The 26,383-nt window shown below is 45.5% G+C and overlaps 1 long non-coding RNA gene across 1 annotated transcript in view; it reads right to left on the reverse strand.

Moving 5' to 3' along the window:
* Positions 1-23,076, reverse strand: part of LOC128324738 (uncharacterized) — a 52,179-nt gene extending 29,103 nt beyond the window's left edge. The window contains exon 1 of the long non-coding RNA XR_008307067.1: positions 22,917-23,076. This is a non-coding gene — a long non-coding RNA (uncharacterized LOC128324738). The remainder of the gene's footprint in view (positions 1-22,916) is intronic.
* Positions 23,077-26,383: the final 3,307 nt, after the last annotated feature.

Genomic DNA, 26,383 nt, shown 5'->3' on the forward strand with positions numbered 1-26,383 from the left:
CATCCATCTATGTGGCCTTAATGGTTGAACTGTCATCTCCAAAGAGCTCCTCCGATGGGTACCTAAGTACCATTATCTCCAAGCCACCTACAGGAATCTCCTTTAGTGTTTCCTATTAGAACTCTAATGTTGCATGCATGGTAGACAATTAACATAGTTCTGGAAACGTAAATATTGAATTTGCAATGTAGACCTCAAAAATAAATGAGTGTGATTGGTTATGTTTTATTCCTTCACTTTGGCTTTTGGTCTATTTAACCCCAAGAGGATAAACGACAGCATTGTTAATTAGTCTTCTCCAACTCATGTGTTCATAATGAACACACAGCCTATGTGTTCATTGTAAGTCCCTGATGGGGAGATACTCTGATGACTTGGAATTACGGGTGAGAGGCCACCACTTTCTGGGCTGGATTTCTGGACATGAATTAACAAATGCACATGCCCTGCTGTGAGTCCTGCTTTAGCAGTTTGCATATTCTTTGTTGTTCTTAATGCTAATGTTTGGTGGAACCTGAACGATGTTAATCAGTAGGCTTGTTCACAGGATCCTCACCTGGGTAGGAGGAGCACCCAGCCAGGTTAGGAGATCTGGACACACAGTGTTTTTGGTCTCCATTGCTCTTTTGCACATTCACCTGAACCGGGAATATCCTGGGCTCCCTCAGAATCACTCAGTGAGAGCAGCAGCCACAGAATAGGTTCCAGTCCATTGCAAGGGAATGGCTAAAATGAAAATATGCATGCACATTTCAGGCTGTAATGAACAAGCCACTGTCAGCAGGCATTTTCAAGCACAGTCAGAAGTTGAAGCTGTCTGAGGACCTTCAATTCTAGAATATAACAGGGAATACTAAAAATGAATGGGCAAGGTCTGGAACCCTAAGTATTTCCTAGAACCTGAGCCGCATTAGAAATCTAGCAGGAGAATGAAATAAGAGCTCTGCTGGAGCAGTTGAAGGTTTCTTCTAATCCAGCATCCTATTTCCAAGAGTGCCTCAGCAGATGCCTTTGGGAAGCCTGCAATCTGGGCATGGAGGCAGCAGCCCTCCTTGGTTGTTATGTCTCTAGCGTCTGATATTCAGGAGGAGGCTGTCTTTGAACACGGAGGTTCTGTTTATATTACCATTGCTAATTCCCCTTCAAAGGCCACTCCATGAATCTGGCTATGACTGGGCTGTCTTTTTGACTCCATTTATTTGCTAAGAATATTTTCTAAGAATTGTCTACTGCACAATACAGTTATCCCTATCCAAGGGTTGACATGTCCCAAAACATGTTGCCTGTCAATTGGATTGAAATGTAGGAAGTGGCAGCTGGGGGTGGAGGCTGGAGCCCTGAATTGTTTGCTCTGCCCTCTCCAGAAGCACAAGGCTAAGGGCAAGCATGCAAGGGCTCTCGTCCTGCGCTCTCAGCCTGTGGCCTGCATGGAATTATGGGGAGTATTCCGATGGCTAGAAGCATGCAGCTTCTAGCTTTCACCTTGTCTCTTCTTGACGGTCTGGGAACAAAAGAACCTGAGATTTGCATGGCCTGAGAAACTCTTTGAACTCTGCCTTTTTAGCCTACTTTCCAGTAGGCTTATGAGATCACCCGGCATTCTGTATATCCGTGTGTCCCCCACCCCCGCTATCAACTTTGCAACGCCTGGACCAATATGAACCAAATTGGGTACAGCTGTAGGGACACATATGGACACCTCAATGGCGTAGTTTGTGATGATGTCATCCACCCCGATAGGCACAAGTAGGCTAACTTGTGAACTGTCTAACCGATTTGAACCAAATTTGTTACAGCTGTAGAGACACATAGAGATGCCCTAATGGTGTGGTGTGTGACGATGCCATCCACACTGATTCAAGATAGCAGATGCCTAAAGCTTTAAGGCACATGGCTAACTTGTGAACCGCTTAACTCATTTGAGCCAAATTTACTACAGCTGCAGGGACCCATAGGGATGCCCAAATGGCATGGTGTGTGATGATATCATTCACTCCATTTCAAGATGGTGGCCACGTGAATTTCTGAGGCACAAGTGGGCTAATTTGTAGACCGCCTAACCTATTTGAACCAAATTAGGTACAGTTGTAGTGAGTGACACACAGAAACACCTCAGTGGTGTAGTTTGTAATGATGTCATCCACCCTGATTCAAGATGGCAGAAGCATAAACTTTTGAGGTGCAAGTGAGCTAACTTGTGAACTGCTTAACTAATTTGAAACAAATTTGCTACAGCTGTAGGGACACATAGGGACACCTCAATGGTGAAAATTGTGAAGATGTCATGTATCCCAATTCAAGACGGTGGACACGTAAACTTTTGAGGTGCAAGTGCATGAACTTGTGGACAGTCTGATTTGAACCAAATTTGCTACAGCTGAATGGACACATAGGGATGCCCCAATGGTGTAGTTTGTGATGATGTCACCCACCCCGATCCAAGATGGCGGATGCATAAACCTTTGAGGCACAATTGCACTAACTTGAGGACTGTCTAACCGATATGAACCAAATTTGGAACAGCTGCAGTGAGTGACACACATGGACACCTCAATGGTGCAATTTGTAATGACGATATCCACCCTGATCCAAAATGGTGGACACATGAACATTTGAGGCACAAGAGATCTAACTCGTGGACCTTGATTTGCACCAAATTTAGTCCAGATGTAGAGACAGAAAAGGAAAGTAGGCTGATTCGTTCTTACTAGAACAACTTGTTAAAAACTCTGCCCACCTGTGCCTCTCCTAGGCACATGCTTAGCATGTGCCTAGGAGAGCGGAGGACTGGGGGTAGTCTGAGGGCAGCTATTTCTTGGGTTGTGGGCAGAGGGAGATGTGGTGGGAGTTGGGCAGGCTATTACAGGGTGAAATGGTCTAGGCAACTGAGGCCTATTCCTTTTTCTGGCTCTCCTCCCAATCCTGCAGCTCCAGGGAGTTCTGAGAAAACTCCCTCAAGGATTAGGGTTCTGCTGTTGAATGTCAGGTCAGTAAATGCAAAAACATCTCTCATCCATGATTTAATTGTGGATGAGCATTCCGACCTGGTATGTGTGACTGAGACCTCGTTGGGCGAGCTCGGTGGAGTGGGTCTCTCCCAGCTCTGCCCTCCAGGTTTCATGATCCTACAGCAGCCTGACCTTGCGGGTTGCGGAGAGGGAGTTGTGGCCATCTATTGTGAGTCCATTCCCCTCTCCAGCTGCCTGATTAGGCAATATCAGAACTTTGAGTGTTTGTCCCTGAGAGTGGGCCTATGAGAGAGGATAGGGATTCTGTTAGTGTACTCACAATTAAGGCTCTCTGCCTGAGCTGGTGGGGGGTGGTCTTGGATGTGGCATTGCGTTCCCCTAGGCTTATTGTCTTGGGGGACTTCAATGTCCACACTGAGATCTCCTAGTAGGAGTGGTTCAGGACTTCATGGCTGCCATGACAACCATTGGCTTATTTCAACTAATAGTGGGTCCTACTCACATGGTAGGACATACACTGGAACAGGTTGTTGTCAACCAGGACCTGAATGATCTGCAGGTGGTGGAGTTTGATATAACTCCTTTGTCATGGACATCATATGGTGCGGTTTAGGTTGACTGCTTCAACCAACCTCTGCAAGGGTGGTGGACCAATTAGAATGGTCCACCACTGAAGGCTTATGGATCTGTTCAGTTTCCAGACAGCCCTTGGGGAATTCCAGTGTCCAGAACTGGTGACAGTTGAGGCCCTATTGAATCTCTGGAATGTGGAGACAATCCAGACTATTGACATGTTCACTGCTAAATGCCCTCTCCAGCTTGGTGGAGCCCGTTCTGCTCCTTGGTTCTTCTTGGAGTGAGGGTGATGAAACAACTCAGGCGATGGCTAGAGCGACACTGGAGGAAGACCTGTAACAAATCTGACTGAACACAGGCCAGAGCCCATTTTAGGGACTACTCTGTGGCGGTGGGGGCAATGAAGAAAAGTTTTTTCTCTGCCTCCATTGCGTCTGCCCAGTGTAGGCCAGTGGAGCTGTTTCATGTGGTTGTGGAAACGTTCTGTTTTAAAGGGATTATGCTGTGATTTGGATGACAAATCACGTTCTGAGCAAATCCCTATTTGCTTGTCACTTCGCAGGAAAAGTCGCTTGAATTGGTGCCGATTTGGACTCCAGGATTTTGGCAGTTCCAGGAGATGTGCCCCAGCAACCATCTGGTCTAATTGTAATGTATTCTTTTCAATTAATGAAGCCTGAGGAAGTGGACAAGATCCTAGGCAGTGCACTGGCAACAGCACGCGCTCTGGACCTTTGCCCTTCATGTCTACTAAAATCTGCCAGGGAAGGAACAGGTAAGTGGTTGGAACCAATCAGGGGCATAGCTAGGGGAGAGGGGGCCCATGTTTTCCCCTCTCTCTGGTGGCCCCTCGGAGTGAGGGAGATAATGAAGAAAATAGGGAAGTGTGGAGCTGGGGGACCCTCAAGAGCTGAGGGGGCCCTGAGTTCTTTGAACCCGTTTGCTCAATTATAGCTACACCTCTGCAGCCAATTATTAATGCTTCATTAAGGGAGGATAAAATGCCATCAGACCCCAAGCAGGCAGTGGTAAGACCACTATTTTAAAAGTCCTCCCTTGATTCCACCAACCTTAATAACTATCAGCCTGATTCAAATCTTCCCTTTTTAAGCAAGGGAAGCATGTGGTGTCTTTGCAGCTGCAAAGGGTCTTGGATGATATGGATTTTCTAGACCCCTTTCAATCTGGCTTTTGCCCTGGATTTGGGACTGAAACTGCCTTGGTCACTCTGGTGGATGTTCTACACCAGGAGCTAGAGGTGGGGTGCGTCCCTGTTGGTTCTGCTGGATCTCTTAGCAGCGTTAGATACCATCAGCCATGGTGTCCTTCTAGACCACCACTCAGGTATAGGGATCGGGGGTGGTACATTGGAGTGGTTCCGGTGCTTTCTTGGGGGGAGGTTCCAGAAGGTGGTGCTGGGGGATTTCTGCTCGACTCCTTGGCCTCTGACCTATGGGGTCCTGTAATGTTCAGTATTGTCCTGCATGCTGTTTAACATTTACATGAAACCACTGGGAGAGGTCATGAGGAGTTTTGGACTGAAGTGTCATCAATATGCAGATGACACTAAGGCATTACCTTTCTCTGATATCAAATTCTAGGGAAGCAGTGGATGTACTGAACTGGGGACAGGAGGCAGTGATGTGCTGCATGTGGGCTAGCAAACTGAGGTTAAATCCAGACAAGTCAGAGGTGCTGTTGGTCAGTAGAAAAGTCAATCAGGATAGGGTGTTTCAACCAGCTCTGGATGGGGTTGTACTCCCCTTGAAAGAGCAAGTGTGAAGCTTGGGGTTGTTGCTGGACCCGGCTCTGCTTTGGGATGCTCAGGGGTGCCTTTGCACAGCTTCGGCTAGTGCTCCTGCTGCGACCCTTTCTTGAGAAGGCAGATCTGGCCACAGTTACCCATGCCTTAGCCATGTTGCAGCTGGATTACTGCAATATGCTTTACGGGGGGCTGCTCTTTAAGAATATTTGGAAACTTCAGTTGGTGCAGAATGCAGCTGCCAGGGTTTTCTCTGGAACTGCTCACTTAGAGCATATTGCACCTATTTTGAAAGAGCTGCACTGGCTGCCAGTTTGTTTCTGGATCTAATTCAAGGTGCTAGTTACTACCTTTAACACTCTTAATGGTTTGGGTCCTCGATACCTGAAGGACCGCCTGCTCCCAAGGGTTTCTGCCCACCCAGCAAAGTTGTCAGAGGGACCTTTGCTCTGTGTGCCACTGATGCGAGATGCTAAATTATCGTGCATGCTGGACAGGGCCTTCGCTGTTGTTGCCACCAAGCAAGCTCTGGAATGCTCTCCAGTGAATGTCTGCTCTTTGACATCTGTGGCTGCTTTTGAAAAACAGACAAAGAACTTTTTATTTGTTCAGGATTTTACCCCTTAGGGGCTGCCAAGTCAGTAAATGCCTGGCACTTACTCTCAGTGTTCCTGCTTCTGCTCATCTTTTTAATGGGTTGTGAGGTTTTTTTGGTGTTTACTGTTTAACTGATTTTCGTATTTTAAATGTGATTTTTATGGAGTTTTAGTGTATTTAAATTTTTTTAAACTGCCTTGGGATGTCTTATGAAAGGCAGTATAAAAATTGAACAATAAAGACATAAATAATTATCCCATGAAAATGAGTTGTAAGAATGGTGCAGTGCAGGCAAGGGAGTTGCACATGAACATTCATTAGAAGGAAAACAAAATGTTTCACATATATAGTCCTTTCCCAATGTTCTTTCATGACCTGTTCCTGTGCCAGCAGCACTCCAATAACTCATTTCAGGTATCTATCCCAATATGTGAATTATTGTGTTAGGTGAACAGTAGCATACCCGGAGACACTCCTGTGATTACAAGGGAACTCTGTCTTTAGTTGATAAATACTTATAGGAAGGATTCCAGGAAACCTTGTACATGTGTAATCAAACCACGGCAGACCCTCCCTCCCTTCCTGTGTTCATGAGATGTTGTTCCACAACCAGCTGTTGGCTTAAAGAGTATGTTTACATGTTTATATCAAAAATATAAATTGTGGTACAAGTGCTGTAACTGGAATGAGATATTCTGGAATAAAGCAGAACTGCTGAAAAGGGCAGTAAAGACACAACAGGAGCCACCCCTGAAATATCATGCACATGTATTACTAAACGTCAAATCATAAAATAGAAATGTCAGACATAAGGTTTGAGCCTATTAGACCCAATCACCTCATGTGTTTGAGGCAACTTTGCAGAAATGCCGCTTGCAGTGGGGAAGCAAGCAGGTAGGCAGGCAGGCATTTGTGGGTAGATTTTAGAAACTTATCTTTTTCAAAGCCTCCTTTCCCACTTACTTTGGCAGTGTTTTTCTAGCCCTATTTGTTTGTTGGTTTGTTCATTATATTTGTATACCGCTTCAAAATCCCATCTCTGGGCAGATTACAGCAACATAAAACAAATTCAAATAGAAACAAAAATCGTAAAACAATGTAAAACCGCAAGCCTTGTTCAAGATCTTGGGTGAATAAATGTCTTTAGAGACTTTTTAAAAGTTGTCAGAGATGGAGAGACTCTTATTTCAGTAGGGAGCACATTCCAGAGTCTCAGGGTGACAACGGAGAAGGCCTGTTCCTGTGTAGCCACCAGACGAGCTGGTGGCAACTGCAGATGAACCTCTCCGGATGATCTCAATGGGCAATGGGGCTCATTGTGAAAAAGATGTTATCTTAAATAACCTGGGCCTAAGCTGTTTAGGCCTTTATAGGTTATAACCTATATAACCTGTATTTTGCCCAGAAACTTATTGGTAGCCAGTGTAGTTCTTTTAATATAGGAGTTATATGGTCTCTTTGAGATTACCCTGAGACCAACTTGGCTGTTGCATTCTGGACTAACTGTAGTTTCCAGACTATGTACAAAGGTAGCCCCACATAGAGCACATTGCAGTAGTCAAATCTGGAGGTTACCAGCCTATGTACCATTGTTCTGAGTTCCTTTATCTCAAGAAACAGATGCAGCTGGCATGTCAGCCAAAACTGATAGAAAGCAGCTCTGGCCACTGCCTAAACCTGAAAGACCAGGGAGAGGTTTGAAGCCAGAATCACTCCCAGACTGTGCACCTGCTCCTTCTGGGGGAGCGTGACCCCATCCAGAACTGGCAAATCAAAGTTGTCTCCTGAGTACTGACATCGCACAATAAGTACTTGTTAAAATAAGTTTGTTATCTAACATCCAGCCCATCCAAGGCACTTTCCAGATCAGACCCTGCAATGGGGTCATGATGTATCTCCAAAGTGTGCTTCCACACTTCCTGTGTTGTGACACCGCAGTCCCTACACTGACAACAGGGTGCCATTCACATTTCCGATGCCTTGTTTTGGATTAAATTGCTGCAATTTATTGCTATAACGTTGTCTGTCCGGCGTAAGAAGGTTGCTGTATTTTCCGGTTGTTGGTTTTTGCGAGACTACTCCCCCTGCTGGGCACTTTGCTATTTACATTTTGAATGCAATTTGCCCAAACCGAAGCATTTTGCCATTGTTCAGTAGGTAATCTGGAAAGCACCCAGGCAGGCATTTAGGAAGGTTATGCTTTCTTCTGATGATGTTGACATGGAGAAATAGATTTGGGTGTCATCATCATACTGATAACATCCTGCACGCAAACTCCTGATGATCTCTCCCAAGATTTATTTATTTAGAAATAAATAAAACCCCTGCTAACTTGGCAAAGAGGCACCTTTTAACGTGGTGATTCTCTTTATTTAGCAGGGGGAGAGTAACTGGCCCTATTCACCCACCACCACAGTACCTCCAGTGACTGTTGCTGGTGTCTATCTGATGTTTCTTTTTAGATTGTGAGCCCTTTGGGGACAGGGATCCATCTTATTTATTTATTATTCCTCTGTGTAAACCACCCTGAGCCATTTTTGGAAGGGCGGTATAGAAATTGAATTATTTATTGCTATTATTATTATTATTATTATTATTATTATTATTATTATTATTAGAAATTGGGGCCTTGCACATGATCGGATGGGGGGGATGCTGTGGGAGTAAACAGCTCCTACCCAAGTCTCCACAGTTGTGCAGATCCTCTGTGTGCGTCTGCAGTCTCAGGACCTAGACAATCCAGGCAGCCGCAGTCTCCATTTTGAAATCAGGACCTGGGTCCTCTGGGGATTGAAAGAGCTATCCCAGCATGCACTGCATGACAAGGAGATTGGGAACCCTCATTACATCATCGGCTGTCCCCTCATTGGCCATGAATGGGAAGGAGGCAGGATCAGCCCTACTGAAGTCATTGTAAAGGACCACTGTGCTGTGCAGAGCAGTAGGGATGTGCACAGAAGCAGTTCTGTGCACTCCTCGGAGGGCGGGGAAGGGGTTCCTTTAATGGGCAGGGGAGGTGCTATGTACCTGCCAACCCCCGCCCCGCCACTTTCCCCTCTCTGGCATTCGGGACTGCAGCGTCCCTCCGTGCACCCCAGTCAGTGTCACCACGGAAATGGAGTGCCGGACGGTTCCATGCAGATCCCTACAGAGCAGCACATGCATAGATGGCAGCCCTGCTTGCCACAGCACTCTGTTACAAATTTGGCTGCTCACTTTTAGGGATTTCTGGACAGAGCAAATGGAGTGACACAATCAAAATACCAAGGTAGCTTTTCTTTCCCTCCTGCCTTAGTAAGGAATGAGACAAAGAAGCTTTGCTACCCACATTTGAACGAGCTGGGATGGAGGGGTTTGTGTGGGTTCTCATGATCATTAATAGCTGGGTTTGCTGCCTCCTAACTTTATGTTGATGATCATGTGCATAGCCCTAGTATATTGTAAGAGTGTGCAGATATCTGTACACTCGTACATGTTTTTGAGTAAATGACTTCACATGCATTCATTTATTATTTTTATATTTATATCCTGCTTTTTTCCCTCCAGTCTACTTACCCATGCAGTAGATCAGGCTGAGGGATAAGTGACTGGCCCAGAGTAATCCAGTGAGTTTCATTCCAAAAGTGGTACAGGCCCCTCAAATGCATTTTATAGATAGCAAGTGTACTGTTGTACCTGTGTTCAATATAACATGTGAACACCTGTACCTGTGTACAGATCTACCTGTATACGTGTTGCACAAGTGTTGCACATAACCTGTGAATAGGGCTTCTGCCTGGGAATGAACTGTAGGAAGTGAAACACTCAGAGTGGGTGCTGGGCAGCAGGGAAAGGAGTTTGAAGAATTGGAGGTCAGATTGAAGTGGAATGACTTTTTGGTGTGCTCTTTTTTTGAAAAGGGGCACTTCACATGATCATAATTAGTACTCAGCAGCTTGATGAGGTAAGACGAAAAGTCTTCTGACCCAGCTGCTGCCTAACAGTTAATACACGGGCACAGATGACTGACAATCAGCAAGCAGGAGTATGTACAGCTCCCAAATTAGGATATGAGGCTTCTCCTACCCCAGGGCCACCCAACTTCACCCTTCCAGTTCTTTTTGGACTTCAGCTCCCATAATCCCCAGCCACAGTGGCCAATACTCAGGGATTATGGGAGTTGTAGGCCAGCATCTGCAGGAGGGCTGAAGTTAAGCAGCTGTGTCCTACCCTAATTATGGTCATGTGAACTGCCCTACTATGTGGATACAGCCACTGACCTTTTGTTTGATGAAGAAGTTCATCAAACATCTCCATCAAGAAAACTTCTTCATCTTCAAAATCATGTGGGCTTTGCATCTGTTCCCCAAAAGAGGACCCAGTCTGTAACCAGGGTAATTTGCTGGCCAGCTAACCAGATTTACTCAGTTTAAGAAACCTTCACAGATGGAATCAGTGGAAGGGGCAAGGACAAAGAACCCAAGAGGAGGCATCTGACGCCAGAAATACTACTTGCTGTACCTCAAAAAGAAATAGTCTGCTAATACTGACAAGGCATAATGAATCCCCGAGCACCTGATATCCAGTTCAGCATCTCATAATGCTCAGCTGAAAACTCTGTCATGCCAAGTAATAAATGCAAACACAGTAATAGCACCCAAATATTTGCCAAACGTACAACAATCAACAAACTATTAACACGGGTCTGTTGACTTGAGCAAATGGAATGTGATGGAACAGCTGTTAACTTTAGCCTACCCGTAAAGAAAACCTTTGTGAGTCACTTAGGGGTTTGTGAATTAACAATGTTTTCCTCATTGCCAGTATGAACACATGGATTTTCCCAACATACTTCATTGTTTAGCATATATTTGGATGAATCACCCATGCCGTGACAAATCACACTGCTATAGCATGGCATTTGGCACTTTAACGGCAATCGCTGAAGCTCTGCACTTGCGCTTGGTACTTTAGCTCCTGCTAATATCCATCTCAGCTGTCCTGTTGCCTATGGCTCATGATGTGTCCCACATACAGTGGACAAGCTGCGGGAAGAGAGGAGAGCCCCTATAGCAGTAACCACTGGGAGGGGAAATATGGCAGTGGTGGCTGGAGAAGCCAGATAAGAGGATGGTTAGATACATAAAGCCGATAATAACTTCTGATCCTTCTCCCCCAGGCAATTTATGTCAAGTTAGACCACTAACTGGCAGAGGGTCTCCAAGATTCCAGGCAAGAGTCTTTCATCTCTCTGGAGATGCCTGGGCAAAGCAGATGCTCATGGAGCTACAGCCCATCCTTTAAGGGGAATATCTTACAGCAGTCATGTAGTCACCCATTCAAATGTAAACCAAGGTGAACCATGCTTAGCAAAGGGGACAATTCACATTCATTACTGCAAGACTGCCTCTTCTCCCCACAATGGGCCAAATTGCTTTGCCAGCATGCTAGCACGGCTTGTGGTGCTACTCCTTAAAACCAGATCAGTCCATAACAAAACAAACCTAAGAACAGCCCTGCTGGATCAGGCCCAAGGCCCATCTAGTCCAGCATCCTGTTTCACACAGTGGCCCACCAGATGCCACTGGAAACCTACAGGCAGGAGTTGAGGGCATGCCCTCTCTCCTGCTGTTACTCCCCTACAACTGGTACTCAGAGGTATCCTGCCTTTGAGGCTGGAGGTGGCCTATAGCCCTCCGACTAGTAGCTGTTGATAGATCTCTCCTCCATGAAGTTGTCCAAGCCCCTCTTAAAGCCATCCAGGTTGTTGGCTGTCACCACATCTTGTGGCAGAGAATTCCACAAGTTAATTATGTGTTGTGTGAAAAAATGCTTCTGTTTGCTGTTCCTAAATTTTGTGGCAATCAATTTCATGTGATGACCCCCATCAACTTTCTCCGCTCCATTCATGATTTTATAGACCTCTATCACGTCTCCCCACAGTCGTCTTTTTTCTAAACTGAAAAAACTATCTAAACTAAACAAAGCTATCCAATGATGATGAGGGTGCTGGACTTGCACTACCAAGACCTGGGTGGATTAATTCAGAGGCATTCATCTGTCTCATCTGTGTCCAGTTTGGTGCTTAATGGAGCACCAACAGAGACTCAAAAGTCGGGGGGAGGGAATGACGCTAATATAGTCTGTAGGGATTACATTTCCCTTTTTACTATTCCTGTTTGGTTGGGTGCCAAATCTGAGTGCATCTGGTACTGGGAAGGTGGGACAGATGACTTGGAGAGTTGTCATGATTGCTCCTCAGTGCACCCTCCTGCTAAACAGAGCTTGTTGAGTTGGCTCCTTGGTTTACTGGGGAATAATGAAGGTGGACAATTTGGATGCAGGTGGTAGAAAACTCAGCATGAATCTGAGAGAGTACAGGTACAGATACATCTTCAACCCTACTCTGTGCTGGTGATGGCAGAGAAGAAGTAGTATTCCACCAACGCCATAACATCTGTACAGTTCCATTCAGCAGGGCTTTTCCAGCTGGTCCATGGCTTTCCCCAGCCTCATACGAGATGTAGGAGGGGCACCTGTCAATGGTCGGCTGTTGTTTGCTTGTCAAGCATTTTTTGGATGAAGTTCCTTGCATCCTTTCTGAGATAAACACTGCTAATTCTGCCCTAAAGACAATGGAGGTTTGCAGCACACACATTTTTGTTGGATGAATTTCCATTGTCACAACCTGAGGGTGAGGACAAGGTGCTTGCTCTGGTGAACCCTACCAGTTGTTTGTTTGACACTTGCCCTTCTTCATTTATAAGAAATGGGAAGGCAATGACTGGCTGGGGTCCAGAAGTTTATCAGTGCCTCCTTTTGAGAGAGAGTGGTCCCAGACACATTGAAAGAGGTAGTCATGATGCCACTCAAATAGCCTTTCCTGGGTCCCAAGGACTGTAACAACTTTCAGCCAGTCACAGACAGATCTTCCCTAGACATAGTGCTTGAGAGGGCGATAGTTGCACCATCTAGTTCTTAGATTAGACTGATCCTTTAGATCTATTTCAGTCCCATTTCAGGCCCAACTATACCACAGAATCCGTTTGGGTTGTCCTGATAGATGACCCATGTTGAGAGCCAAAAAGGGATAATATGAGCCTGCTAATTCTTGAGGAAATTGCAAGGTGCTTTGAGGGTTCAAACAATGTTTATTATCTATTAAACATATACAGTAGGGAACCGTACGCCTTTATACCACGTTTTCAAAAGATTGTAAAACTTTTAAGTGTGGCAAACTCACTAAATTTGGACAGGTGGTCGTACTTGCTACTTGTTAAATGTGGGCAGGTGGTGGTATCTCAAGACAAACTTCCAGAGCAGTGCACAAATTGTTTGGATTCTATTCTATTAGTTGGGCTCAGGATGCTTCCTCTGCATTCAGCTGAGCAGGCAGCCATCATTATTTTTGTGGGCAAACATTCTACCATAGAATAATTGAGTCTCACTTTTGCAAGCCCTGTGATCTGTGCACTGATGGAATCAGGGCCAGTGTAAGGGGTTCTGGTCCCCCCCCCAACCTATAAATCAGTGCCCCCCCCCCTTTATTTTTTAAAACTGAGCAGAGTGAGTTTTGTTCCCTGGTGGCAGTATCAAGGCAGTGTGTGCGCATGTGCATTATTATGTGCCACTCTAGATAATAAAACATGTGTGTGCACACAAACACACACACTCCAGAGATATGAAAGGAAAAAAATGTATTTTACAATTCTATTATATTTATAAAATTGGATTTTTACTTTCTCCCACTTCACATTTAAGTATAATAAAAACAAGGCAGAAGCAAAGCTGAATGATTTAAGCCTAAAAAAGGAGCATATACATTGCAAAAAAAAATATTCTTTTTGGAAAAGGGTTCGATTTCTTCTCGGGAGTTTATACAGTGAGACACACCTTAACAATATTATTTCATCTGTATGATAGGTGGTGTTCCTTCCAGAAAAAATAGTGGGAAGAAGAAGGGTTGGGCTTAGGAATTCCCAACATAGAGGAGAACTGGCACCAATGTCTCCATTCAAGAAGGAGCCACTAGCATTATGATATGTTTAGCCTGGAGAAGAGAAGGCTCAGGAGGAACATCTCTGCACTCTTCATATCCCTTAAGGGGTATCACATAGACGGCAGAATATGGGTGCTCTCTGCTGCCCCAGAGGGCAGGAAAAGATTCTTATGGGCTTACGTTACAGGAGGGCAGATTTTGGATGAACATTTAGGAGAAGCTTCTTAATAGTCAGAGCATTCAAAAACAGAATCAACTGGGGAAAGGGTGGGTTGTCTCTAGCTGGAAGTCTTCAGGCAGAGGCTGGACAGCCCCTGCTGGGATTGCTCTGTTCTGGATTTCCTGCACTGAGCATGGGTTGATCTAGACAGCCTCTACAGATACCTTCAACTCCAGGAAGAGCTTCAATATTCACTTGCAATACCAGAATATTAAACTGAACATAACATAAAAACATAAGAACAGCCTTGCTGGATCAGGCCCAAGGCCCATCTAGTCCAGCATTCTGTTTCACACAGTGGCCCACCAGATGCATCTGGCGAGCCCACAGGCAAGAGGTATGTACATGAGGTATGTACTCTCTCCTGCTGTTGTTCCCCTGCAACTGGTATTGAGACACATTGTGCCTCAGAGGCTGGAAATGACCCACAGCCATCAGACTTGTAGCCACTGATAGACCTGTCCTCCATGAATCTGTCTAACCCCTTTTTAAAGCCATCCAAGCTGGTGGCCATCAGCACATACCATGGCAAGGAATTGGCAAGGTATAAAAATTGAATGAATGAATGAATGAATGAACGAATGAGGAATTCCATAGATTAAACTGGGCCATGTCTGTCTTTGTTCACCAATCCTTGAGCAAAGACAGACAAAGTTTACTCCTCAATGTCACTCCTCAGTGACACAAAGAGAGGGTGCCAAGCACTTGGGCTGGATGGATCCCTCTGTTCATTCCATTCCCTGTGCATGAGTCCTGCAACCCTCAAGGATGTGTTTTTGGAAGCACATTGGACTGTAGAAGGGTTGGCAAAAATCACTCCTGCCCTGCTATACGTGAAAAGCATTTTTGGGTGCACACAGCATTAAGTCTGGATGTCAGCCATTGAAAATATATGGCACAGTTGGCAAATGTGATAATAAAATGTGAAACATGTTAATGAAGTGGGAGTAAGGGTGAAAGAAAGAGGAGGCAGGCGCAAGCAAAGCTGCTTTCAGATACTGTCTTAGAGAACAGCCCCTTGGAGTCTCCCCCCCACACACACACCGGCCAAAGCATGATCGTTGAAAGGAATTTGTAGATTTCATTTCTCCTTGGCAAAGCTAAAAAGATGCTGCAAATGCCAGAGAAGGGAGGTAGGAGATGGCAGGCGGTGGGGAGGAAGATTTCTGATTGTAAAAAGCTGGTCTGCTTTCATAGATGATCTGAGGCAAGAAACCCAAGCTGAGAGAAAGAGAGATGCAGCAACAAGAAAACCTGATTAGCAAGATAACGATCAGCAGGAAGCAAACCCACCACCTCTCCACACACCTCCTTTCCCTTTCTACCAAAGCCTCACACATGGAAAGAAGCCAGGGTGGGTGTTAAAGCCCCTAACTTTGCTCCCAAAGTTTACACACACACAATGTAAACCCCTAAACTCCCCACCTGCAAGCCAGCCAAAACTTACCCAAGAACAGGAGAGAACAACTCAACCCCCACTCTTCACATGCCCCAAAGAACAGGCATATAATGGGTTCAACCCCACTAGAGGTCCCCCACCCGCACTCCACACCTGCAAAAGTTTGCTTTGCCCTCTTTACTGTACTTTTTATGTTCGGTAGAGACCAATTAGTAAAGCGGTTCTCCTCCTTCCCACCTGCACTCCTTCCCGCCTATCTTTCTTTCTCTCACATGCGGAGGCGCCCCACAGGCGCAGGCGCGCTGCCTGCTTGGGCTCCTCTCACTCACTGAAAGCCCTGCTCACTCGGACCGGCCTGGCAAAAGGGACGGCTCTCAGGCACAGGCAGGGTGCCCTAGAACGAGTGCTCCCCTGGCCTATCGAGCTCGAGAGGGAGGGAACGAGCAACTCGGTTAAGCAGTTCACAAGTTAGCCCACTTGCACCTCAAACGTTCACACTTTGGCCATCTTGAAGTGGTTGACATCATCACAAACTATGCCTTTGAGCTGTTCCTATGTGTGCCTACAGCTATACCAAATTTGGTCCAAATCGGTTCCCACTTGCACCTCAAATGTTTACACATCTGCCATCTTGAACTGGAGTGGATGATTTCATCACAAACTACACTGTTGAGTTGTCTCTACGTGTCCCTACAGCTGTAGCAAATTTGGTTCAAATCGGTTAGGTGGTTCACAAGTTAGCCCTCCTGTGCCTCAGACATTCATCTGTGCGCGTCATCTTGAATTGGGGTGGATGACATCATCATAAACTATGCCATTGAGGTGTCCCTTTGTGTCATTCACTACAACTGCACCAAATTTCAACCAAATCAGTTAGGTGGTCCACAAGTTAGCCCACTTGTGCTTCAAATATTCACATGTCCGCTATCCTGGATCAGGGTGGATGACATCATTACAAACTATGTCCTTGAGCCAACCCTATGTGTCCCTACAGCTGTAGCAAATTTGGTTCAAATCAGTTAGGTAGTTCACAATTTAGCCCACTAGCGCCTCAAATGTTCCAAGATGTGTCTGCTATCTTGAATTGGGCTGTACGACATCATCACAAACTACACCTTTGAGGTGTGCCTATGTGTCACTCACTACAACTGTAGCAAATTCGGTTCAAATCAGCTAGCCCACAAGTTAGCCTACTTGCACCTCAAATGTTTACACTCCCACCATCTTGAATTGGGGTGGATGACATCATCATAAATGACAGCATTGAGGTGTCCCTATGTATCCCTTCAACTCTGCCAAATCTGGTTCATATTGATCCAGGCATTGCGAAGTTGATAGGGGGTACACAGACACAATGCCGGGTGATCTCATAAGCTTATTTTCTTTAAGGAAAGTAGGCTAATAATGGGAACTTGAAATAAGAACTCTGGAAATGTTGGCCAACATTCCATGCAGAGGAACATTGGGGTTAGAGACCTACCAGGGCTGCTATGCAACATGAAAGGTAGCTCTGACAACGTTGTGCAGCAGGACAGTTGCGCAACTATTTAAAATGGCTTCTGCAGAGTTGCACAGTGCTACTTGCATTGTTTCTCATGAAAGCAGAGCTACACATCTTCCTGGAAACTGTTTTAAGTCATTCTGCAGCTGCACTGTTATGCAGCTCTGCCAGGGCGTTTTCCAGACTAGCTGCTCATTAGCAGCAAAATGCCTCTGTTCGGGCAAGTCACATTCGGAACGGAAACAGCAGGGGGAGCAGTCTCGCAGCAACTAACAACCCGACAAAACAGCAACTTTTCCATGCTGGATATACGACATTATAGCTCCATTTCGCAGTGATTAAATGCAAAACAAGGCATTGGAAATGTGAACGGCACCCTGCTGTCTGCGTAGGGACTGCAGTGTCAGGACGCAGGAAGTGTGGAAGCACACTTCTGAGATGCGTCCTAACCCCGTTGCAGGGTTTAGAATGGAAAGCGCCCAGGGCTGGCTTTCATGTTGCACAACAGCCCTGGTGGGTCACTCATGCCAATGTTCCTCTACATGACGTGTTGACCACCAAAATCTTTTTATTATTATTATTATTAAATGAAGACGCACATATGCCTCTATTGGCCTGAGTTTTAAGGCCAAAATAAGACAGCACTTATGCTTGCCTGAAATATGGTTGCAAGCATGTTGCATGCATGTGAAATGTACTTCTTTGGGGTCAAATTGCAAACTGTTTTTATCTCTGTCATTTCTCAACAGCTCTGTGCCATATTTGGGGACGTGGTGTAGATTGTCACCTAGTTACTCCTTGCCAAATTTCAGTCAGATTGGACAGATGGTTTGGTATTTAGATCTAATAGAATGTTCAAGCATTCGATTAACACCCTATTAATAAACCAATTTAGTAACCAACACCTGTGTGGAGTCTGAATTCAGTGATTTAGGTTCAACAAACAACAGACAATACAGAGAGTTCACTGTGTTGCTTTCATATCCTGGGTTGAATGCAAGGACTCAATAGCCCTATTTACACATTATGTTCAACGCTCATATAATCTGTGTACAGTGTGCACATTCACGTGTTGTATTGAATATGGGTAAAGTGAAGTGTGCCATTGAGTCAGTGTCAACTCCGGGCAACCACAGAGCCCCATGGTTGTCTATGATACAATACAGGAGGGGTTTACCATTGCCATCTCCCACGCAGTTTGAGATGATGCCTTTCAGCATCTTCCTATATTGCTTCTGCCAAATATAGATGTTTCGCATAGTTTGGGGAACATATGAGCAGAGATTCGAACCGGCAACCTCTGGCTTACTAAACAAGTAATTTCCCCGCTGCGCCATTAGGTGGGCGTTTGAATATGGATACAGCAGTACATTTCCTTCAAACGCATAAGTATGCATTTGAGGGATCTGCAGTACCCAGGTTCACTTTTCAAGTGATCACAGATACAGAGCCGGGTCTCACAATCAGTGAGACCAGGTTCTAAGGGTAAGCGGGGAGAGCGAGCTTAACCCGCTCTCCCCGCACACAAGCAGACAGTCTGCTCTGGGTGGCTGAAGCGGCCGCCCACACATCTTCCAGCTCCATAATGGAGCCGGCACGTGCTGGGGGGAGCAGGGGCCGATCGGCCCCCAGAAGCTCCAGCATGCCCTGCACGAGTGCACAGGGCATGCTGGAGAGACCCCTGGAGCCGGGAGGCAGCTTTTCACCTCCCCTCGTCTACTCGTGAGTAGCTGCGGCGCAGAGCCACAGCGCAGCTACTCACGATCAAAAACACCGGGTTTGCGGAGCGCTCGGTCCTAGCCTGATTTCGGCTGATCATGGGAATAGCCTCACAGTCATTCACACAAAACCATGAACGTGTGTACAGCATCAGAACGTAGGCATAACATAATATCTGACTAGGGCTAGTATCTCTGATCATATAAAATAGTAATACACAACAAAGAGCCTCACAGTATATGGGAAATTCATTTCCTTCACCGCTGAGTAATAGTAATCACCTCTCATCTAGGACTAATGCAATCAGGGCTTTCAGGAAGATGAATTGAAAGTTACACTATCTTGGGAAATGATGTTTCTTCAGTAATTTTTGATAGTCACACTACCTTTTGAAATAGTGTTACTCAGTAGCACTCTTTGGTACATAAATGAATTATCTGTCAGGATCAGTGACGTTTAAATAAAAAACCCTAGAGCTTAGTAACCCTAGATTTAGTAAATCCTAGATTTAGTAAAGATTTTGTTTTCTTCTCAAGCATCAGGTGTTTCTCTGCCAACAGCTATATGCCAGAATGGGTGCAGCAAATGGTCTCATCCATGTTGCAAAATCTTGGCTTACTCCTAATAAATCAACAATAAGATTACAGGGTGGGTGGGTTTGGAACCTTTTTATGTAAGAAAAAGTCAGGTAAAATATGTAATCCAAAAAGAAATCTGAAAAACATGAAGCACAGATCACCCTAAAATATATTTAAATAGAAATAAGCTCCTGTTTGAATTAAAACACAGTGAAGTTGTTCCCAGGACCAAGCAGGCAGGACAGCAGGCAGGTGGGGGAAGGCTGGCTAAATTCACCTCCCCCCCCCCCCCAACGTGTACTGTTTTGTTGCTGGGAGCGTGGATCACACACCTAGATTGTCTATGCTGCATGCTACAGCACAGAGCTCTGGAGGTCGGGACGATGCATCCCAGCCACTGGAGATCCCACAATGCACTGCACAACATATGTGATGCATTGGGGGATTTCCCTGGGAAACGGGCGCTCTAGGTGCCCATCTCTGTGTCCACTGGGGCTAAACACATCCCCAGTGAACACACGATTTGGTAGCCCGGGTTAAGGGCTTAAACTTGGATAAGTTTAACTTAAGACAAACTTAAGGCCTTAAACTTGGATAACAGCTGGGCTAAAAAGCCGGGCTAGTCAGCACTGGCCCACCAGGATTGGGCCTGATCCCAGTGGTTCTCACACGCATCCTAACCCAGGTTGGGCATCCCTAGTCTGAGATAGGTTGCGCCTTGCGTGTGAGAACAGCCTCAGAGGCTACAGTCCTGAACAAATAAATCCCACTGGATAAATTTGTTCTGCATGTGCATAAAATACACATGGGGCTGCTGCTACCACTGTGGCCAATATATAATATATTAACACAGCACAACCTCATGTAGATGGCATCTAAAATCTTTGGATAATCAAATGTTCAAATAAAGATGAGTGCAGGTGACAAGCAGTTAAACTGAAATGTGTTCATGTGGGGAGAACATAGTATATTGAGATAATCCAAAGATAAGCAAGGTTTGAATGAAGTGGATTCTTCTTTATTGGTAGTAATAAGAAACCTATTCAAGCAATGAAGAGATGCAATGTGTACTGTTAAGTCACTGTAATTATTCTTGCAAGTCTCCACTGGTTTTTATTGAATCAGCTATCAGCAAAAGAGCATGAGTGCGTCATTTCAGCTTAGTACGGATGCTTGTTGCTGTGTTGGACACTATGGGGAAGAGCTTACCCAAGCCACAAGGTAAAACTTCCTGATGTTGAACAAGAAAAACTTTGTAAAACCTTCAACTAAGATACAGTCATGCCCCACCTCCCCCCCAAAACCCACAGGTAAATGACATTAGTGGATTCAGTAATAGTGACAGTATGATCCTAAAGGTAAAGTGTGCCATCGAGTCGGTGTCGACTCTTGGCGCCCACAGAGCCCTGTGGTTGTCTTTGATAGAATACAGGAGAGGTTTACCATTGCCATCTCCCCCCGCAGTGTGAGAAGATGCCTTTCACCATTTTCCTATATCGCTGCCGCCCGATCTAGGTGTTTCTCATAGTCTGGGAAACATTTTATTCGAACCGGCAGCCTCTGGCTTGGTAGTCAAGTCATTTCCCCACTGTGCCATTATCCTACCTCATAATTTCTCAGCAGTGAATAAGGACACAAGAAGAAGCAGGTAATTTGTGTTCACTTTAAATCTGCACTTCATTTTTTTCCTTTTTCTTAAAAATGAACACACACACAGACAACAATGATAATTTTTTTTAAAATGCCATGTCCAAAACTACATATTACCTTCCCAGAAATTTTCCATAAACTTCACAACAGTTCTCCTGCATGATTTAATTTCCTTCAGGATGATGTTATCAGCAAAATAGTGTATAAGTTGTACATGAGTGACATAGCCAGGCATGCACACAAGCACATGCACACAGGCAAATAGAGGCACACATGCAAACAGAGGTGCACACACAGGTGGGCACACACACAGGCACAGACACACACTTCACCCATTCCAGTGTGTTCCTTGTCCCAGCCCAGGCAAGCCGGTGTTCCCTGCCGGCTGCCCCACCCCCAGGGCTCAGATGGCCTCTGCACATGTGCAGAGTTCGCACATGCATGGAGGCCATCTGAGTCCTGAGGCAGCGGCCGGGGTAGCCGGCAGGGAATGCCAGCTTGCTGGGGCAAGGCACACACAGGAACGGATGAGTGGCGTGCGCCAGAACAGAGCAGTGGGTAGAAGCGGTGGCTAGGAGCGGCAGCGGGCAGCAGGGTCGGGGCAAGGTCGGGGCAATGAGCAGCAAGGTCAGGGCAGCTGGAGGAGCAGAGCAGTGAGTCAACCGCCATGTTTATCATAGACAGACAGCACTGTGGGCACTATAACTTCAAGCTTGCTACTGCACAGACTCTGTTAGCAATAAAAATGTATTTTTCTGCCTCTTAAAACCCAACTTTGAGGATCAGTTGTAAAATAACAATCAATTGGATCACAGAGGGATATACAAAAGGCACTTTTCTGGCATGCAGTCTAAAGGCTGAAACTATGCAAATTACTACAAAATCATTTAAATTTTAAATAACACTTCTTCAGTCCAAAAAAATGTCACCAACCCTTTAAACTCCTGTTCAAAAGAGAGAGAAAATTAAACTGCTATCTAAGCCATTTTACAACAGATCTTCACCAAATTTACAGGGGAGGTGTCTCTTGTCACCTAGTGAATGTGTGCTGATGGCCAAGCAGAACAGACAAATGGTTTGATTTTATAAGCAATAGAATGTCCAGGGCTTCTAATAGTGGAATGTTGATAACACTCTCCAGGAGCTTTTTCAGACGGCAGCTTTACTAAGACTTTACTTTGGGAGGGTGGGTATGCATTCACATATCAGCCAGATTTACCCCGAAGTCCATGCAGTATTTCAGAGAGCATTTCACACATGATTCAGGGTTTTCCCTCCATTTTGGAACCTACCGATTTATGTCCAGAGTAAAAAACAACCAAACCCTCTTTTTGTGTTGGAGTATCTGTTATGCCCTGAACTCACAGTAAAGCCTCACTGTAAAGCCTGCTGCCCCAAAAGCCTCCAGCTTAACTATACTAGCACAATTGTACCAGTATAATAGAGAACTTTTAATTTGCAAAATAATTGTCAAACACTTTATTTATGTTATTTCTATTTTAGTTATTTTATTTTTAAAATTTGTAGACCGCCCCAAACTTCTGTCTCTCTCTCTGGGCAGTTTACAACATAAAACAGATTAAAAATGAAAACCTTATAACTATTTAAGTCATAATCTATGAGCACTTAGATCATGTCCCAAAGTTCTGTGTGACTCTGAACACATTTCATCTTGCCTATGATGCATGGGCAGCTAGGAGGACAGGATAAATCAATCCTCTAGATGTAGCCATCAGGTGGATTTTACATCTTTCACTGAGTAGTGATAAGTAATACTTGAACTAGCCCAGAGGAAAGACTTGAATCTGAGGGCACATATTTCCTCAAAGGTTGGACCACGTTTCTTAGGTCCAGTTTCCTATCCACTGGACCATTCTTAATGCCTTATTTTGGACTAATATCTATTGGCATATGGAGTAAGTTGAAAGATCAATAGAAGAAGGTACTAAGAACTGATGTCACCTTACCTGTTTTGCATATCTGAGTCATTTCAGGACACGATGACAGAACAATATCTACCTGGAGATTGTTCAGCTACTTGAGTGGTGGAAGTGGGAAGTGCTCTGGAAAGATTCCCTTTAATAGAGCCATACTGTTGAATGTCACGTTCCAGACAGGCAGCATTTCCATGGGATAGTACAAAAGTAGACTGCATGCTGTTGCTAAGCAACACCACATGCCAACTTAACTTGAATGGAGGCCAATGGAATCAATAGAAACCAAGGGGCTTAAGAGGAGAAAGGAGGCTCACACCCAGAATACCATTCTGCCCTCTGTAGCAGTCCTTATGCAATACGGCCATATTGTACTTGCTTGGGCTGGAGTCTGTACAAGTATGTGGCAACTCTGCCAGTTATTCTAATTCTGCATTCGGCTACCCTGATTGATAATGGCAATATGTTAATTATAGTATTTGTTCATGAATTGTGAATTCAGCAAGGAGGAACACATTGCTGTACAAAATGTTCTACTCCCTCCAATATGCGCCCACCCACTTATTTTCTTTCCTGTTTGAATATTACAATCCACTTGTCTCTCACAGTGCCTATTTCTTATTACAAACCAAGGCATCAGAGATTGATTACAAAACCTAAAGACATCGATAGTTTGCTTTTACAAACTATTACAAACCATCAGTGAATGATGGTTGTAATTCCCCCCACCAGCTTATTCAGACATACTGTGAAAACATATCGAGCCCTTTCTCTCGGTCATGTGAGAGAGCTTGAGGGCAGATGGTGGGGAAGGCAACAGATGCTCGCCTTCCCTGCAGATGATCTGGCTGTTGGGTCTGGGTGGCTGGCATGGGCCTAGGGTCCATTGGGCAAGGGGGAACAAATGTCCCCTGGCCCAGAGGGTGAGGGGGCCCACAAGGCTTGGGGTACACCCCACCGCCACCTCCCTTTTCTTGCCAGGCGCTGGTGCCCTGCAGTTGGGGCACGCGTGCTCTTTCCAAGAGTGATGGGAAGAGTAGAAGTGCACTGGGGCTGGGCTTTCTTTCTTCTCCCTCCCCCCCCCCCCATGCTTCCTCCTCCCAGACAACAGACCGCCCCTCACTGCCCTCAACGCTCGTGGCTGCTGCAGCCATGCTACCTGGCCCCAAGCCGCTGCCACCACCCCCGACAGAAGATGATGACCCCCGGCAGCCCTGTACCTGGCCCGGCTCCAGGCCATCGAGCCGGTGCTGCTGCTGGCACTACTACTGGCCACCCTCCCGCTATGCACAGAAGGTGAGCCAGCAGAAGGGAAGGCTAAGGTTGCCCCACCCCTTGCATCTGTCATCAGACGCAGGGGGCATGGCTGGGGTGCATGCTCTGTGCGCGCAACAGAGACCCATAGCTCCAATTTGTCTGCCAGCCATTGGGAATATCGCCACTCCTTCAGGTCTGGGTAGGTCAGGGTGTGTGAATTGCATGCCCAGGGTGGTCCGCTGCTGCTCCAGGCAGCACGGACATGCTGGGTTTGGGACACATGGTCCCACCTTTAGGAAATCTCACAATGCAGTATGCAAGTGTGTGCAATGCACTGTGCAAGTGTGCAATGTATTGTGGGGGTCCCCCTGGCAATGGCTGGGATCAGCTGGTGCTCTCACACAAGCATTTAGCCCAAGTTAAGGGGGCGCTCACACCCTTAACTTCAGCTAACCAGTAGGCTCCATAGGCGGGTTTGCCACTGCAGCACTTGTGGGAGCCACTTGGCTTCCAGTGGTTCTCACAGGCATCCAAGCCATGCTTAGGTGCCCTAGCCTGGTCTGTGTATATTACTGCACTTTTCTCAGTGTTGAGAGGGTCCTTTAAGAGAGATGGAGACCTCTCTTAAGAGCTTTGTGTGAGAGGCACTGGTAAAGGCCACACTTGCCAGCACTTTCCAAGATGGTGGAGGGGCACAGAAGGGCTCCATTTTTCTTAAAGGAGTCCCACTGGCACTGGGCAAAATACAGCACTGCATGCTGGGAAAGGTCACCTCCACATGGTGCCAGTACAGAGTATTCCGTTTCAGCTGAAGTATTCCGTTTGCACAGGCCCAATAAATAATTAGGGAGCCATGCTTAGGGTTGATGGGAGCTGCCAGTGGCTCCCAGACCTTACAGTGAACAACACTGGGTTAGATGGACCAATCATCTGACTCAGTATAAGGAGTTTAATATATGCAGGAGTGCTGTTTCCTAAAATCAAAAGCAACAGCTGATTCTTCCCTTCTCCATGACTGAAAGTAGAAAAAATTCCACAGAAACATTGCTGCAATGAGCTCCAAATTCATGTAATCCCCCTTCTCCTTACCTTGTACCTCATCTGCCCAGAAACCCAACTTAGCTAAATCACTGTTCTGTGCTTCATTTGAATCTGGGGTCTATGACTTAACTATGAGTAGGCCAGGATATGAAACTGGGATTGGATCCTGGTTTCAGAGGAAACATACAACTATGATTGAACTAACTAGGATTCCTCCTACAGCTTGTACTAGAGTGGAAGAGGAAAGGGGAATTAGGGATGTGCAAAATGTTTTGAGTAGGGAACAGGCCATTTCAAGTGTTTCCAGCATGAAACAAAATGTCCTGAAAATAAAGGGTCTGTTTCAAGCTTGAAACAAAATGACCCTGTTTTGAGTTTTGGTGGGCTGTTTTTCCCTTTGCTGATTGGTTTTCTGTCATTGGCTTCCAGTTGGCTTAATATCTTCTCACTTCTTGGTTGGCTGGTTTTCTTTCCTCAGCACTATGTATAATATGCTGTGCTATTGCTGTTATATTAACTATCTGGTTTTGCTGTATCTCAGATTGACAAAGGCAGAACATAGGTGCCTGCCTGCCTTGAGTTGTGGTTAGTTTTGTTTGTGAGATGGTGTTGTGGTGAGAAATGGACAGTGACGGCTCAGGTGTGTGTGTATAATATTTTCTTGATTGCTGAGAGATGAGCTCCATGTCTGGCCTTAAGACTAATCTGTGGAGAATAGGGAGTATGTAGGGTCAGTGCCCAGTGCTGCTGAATTCCTAATTCAACAAACTATGGTTTGTTGGATTGTATGAACCTGGCTTTTGTCTTTAAGGTATTATAGCCAACTTGGAAGACATCATTCATTATTGGCAGACATACTCATTATTTAAAAGATCTGTTTTTGAAGTTGCATGACATTTTTTGCTAATGGGCTGATTTGCTTGATTTCCCCTTATTTACTTGACACCCCAGCCTTACTGCTGGGATCAAATGTAGAGTTTCCAGTCCCTGCATCGATTTTTTTTTTAAGGCAGGAAATCCCAAATCAAAATGTGTAATGCAATCCGGGGTCCCAGAGTTTGATCTGAAGGCATGCGATACAGCACTTTGCTAAAGCTAAGAGGGTCTACCTGGTCAGTACTTAGACAGGAGACTGCCTAGGAAGACAGGATAAACATGTAATAAATACATAATCAACATCCATGATATGCCCAACATAATCC

Source organism: Hemicordylus capensis, chromosome 4, assembly GCF_027244095.1.
Source record: "Hemicordylus capensis ecotype Gifberg chromosome 4, rHemCap1.1.pri, whole genome shotgun sequence".
Taxonomy (NCBI): Eukaryota; Metazoa; Chordata; class Lepidosauria; order Squamata; family Cordylidae; genus Hemicordylus; species Hemicordylus capensis.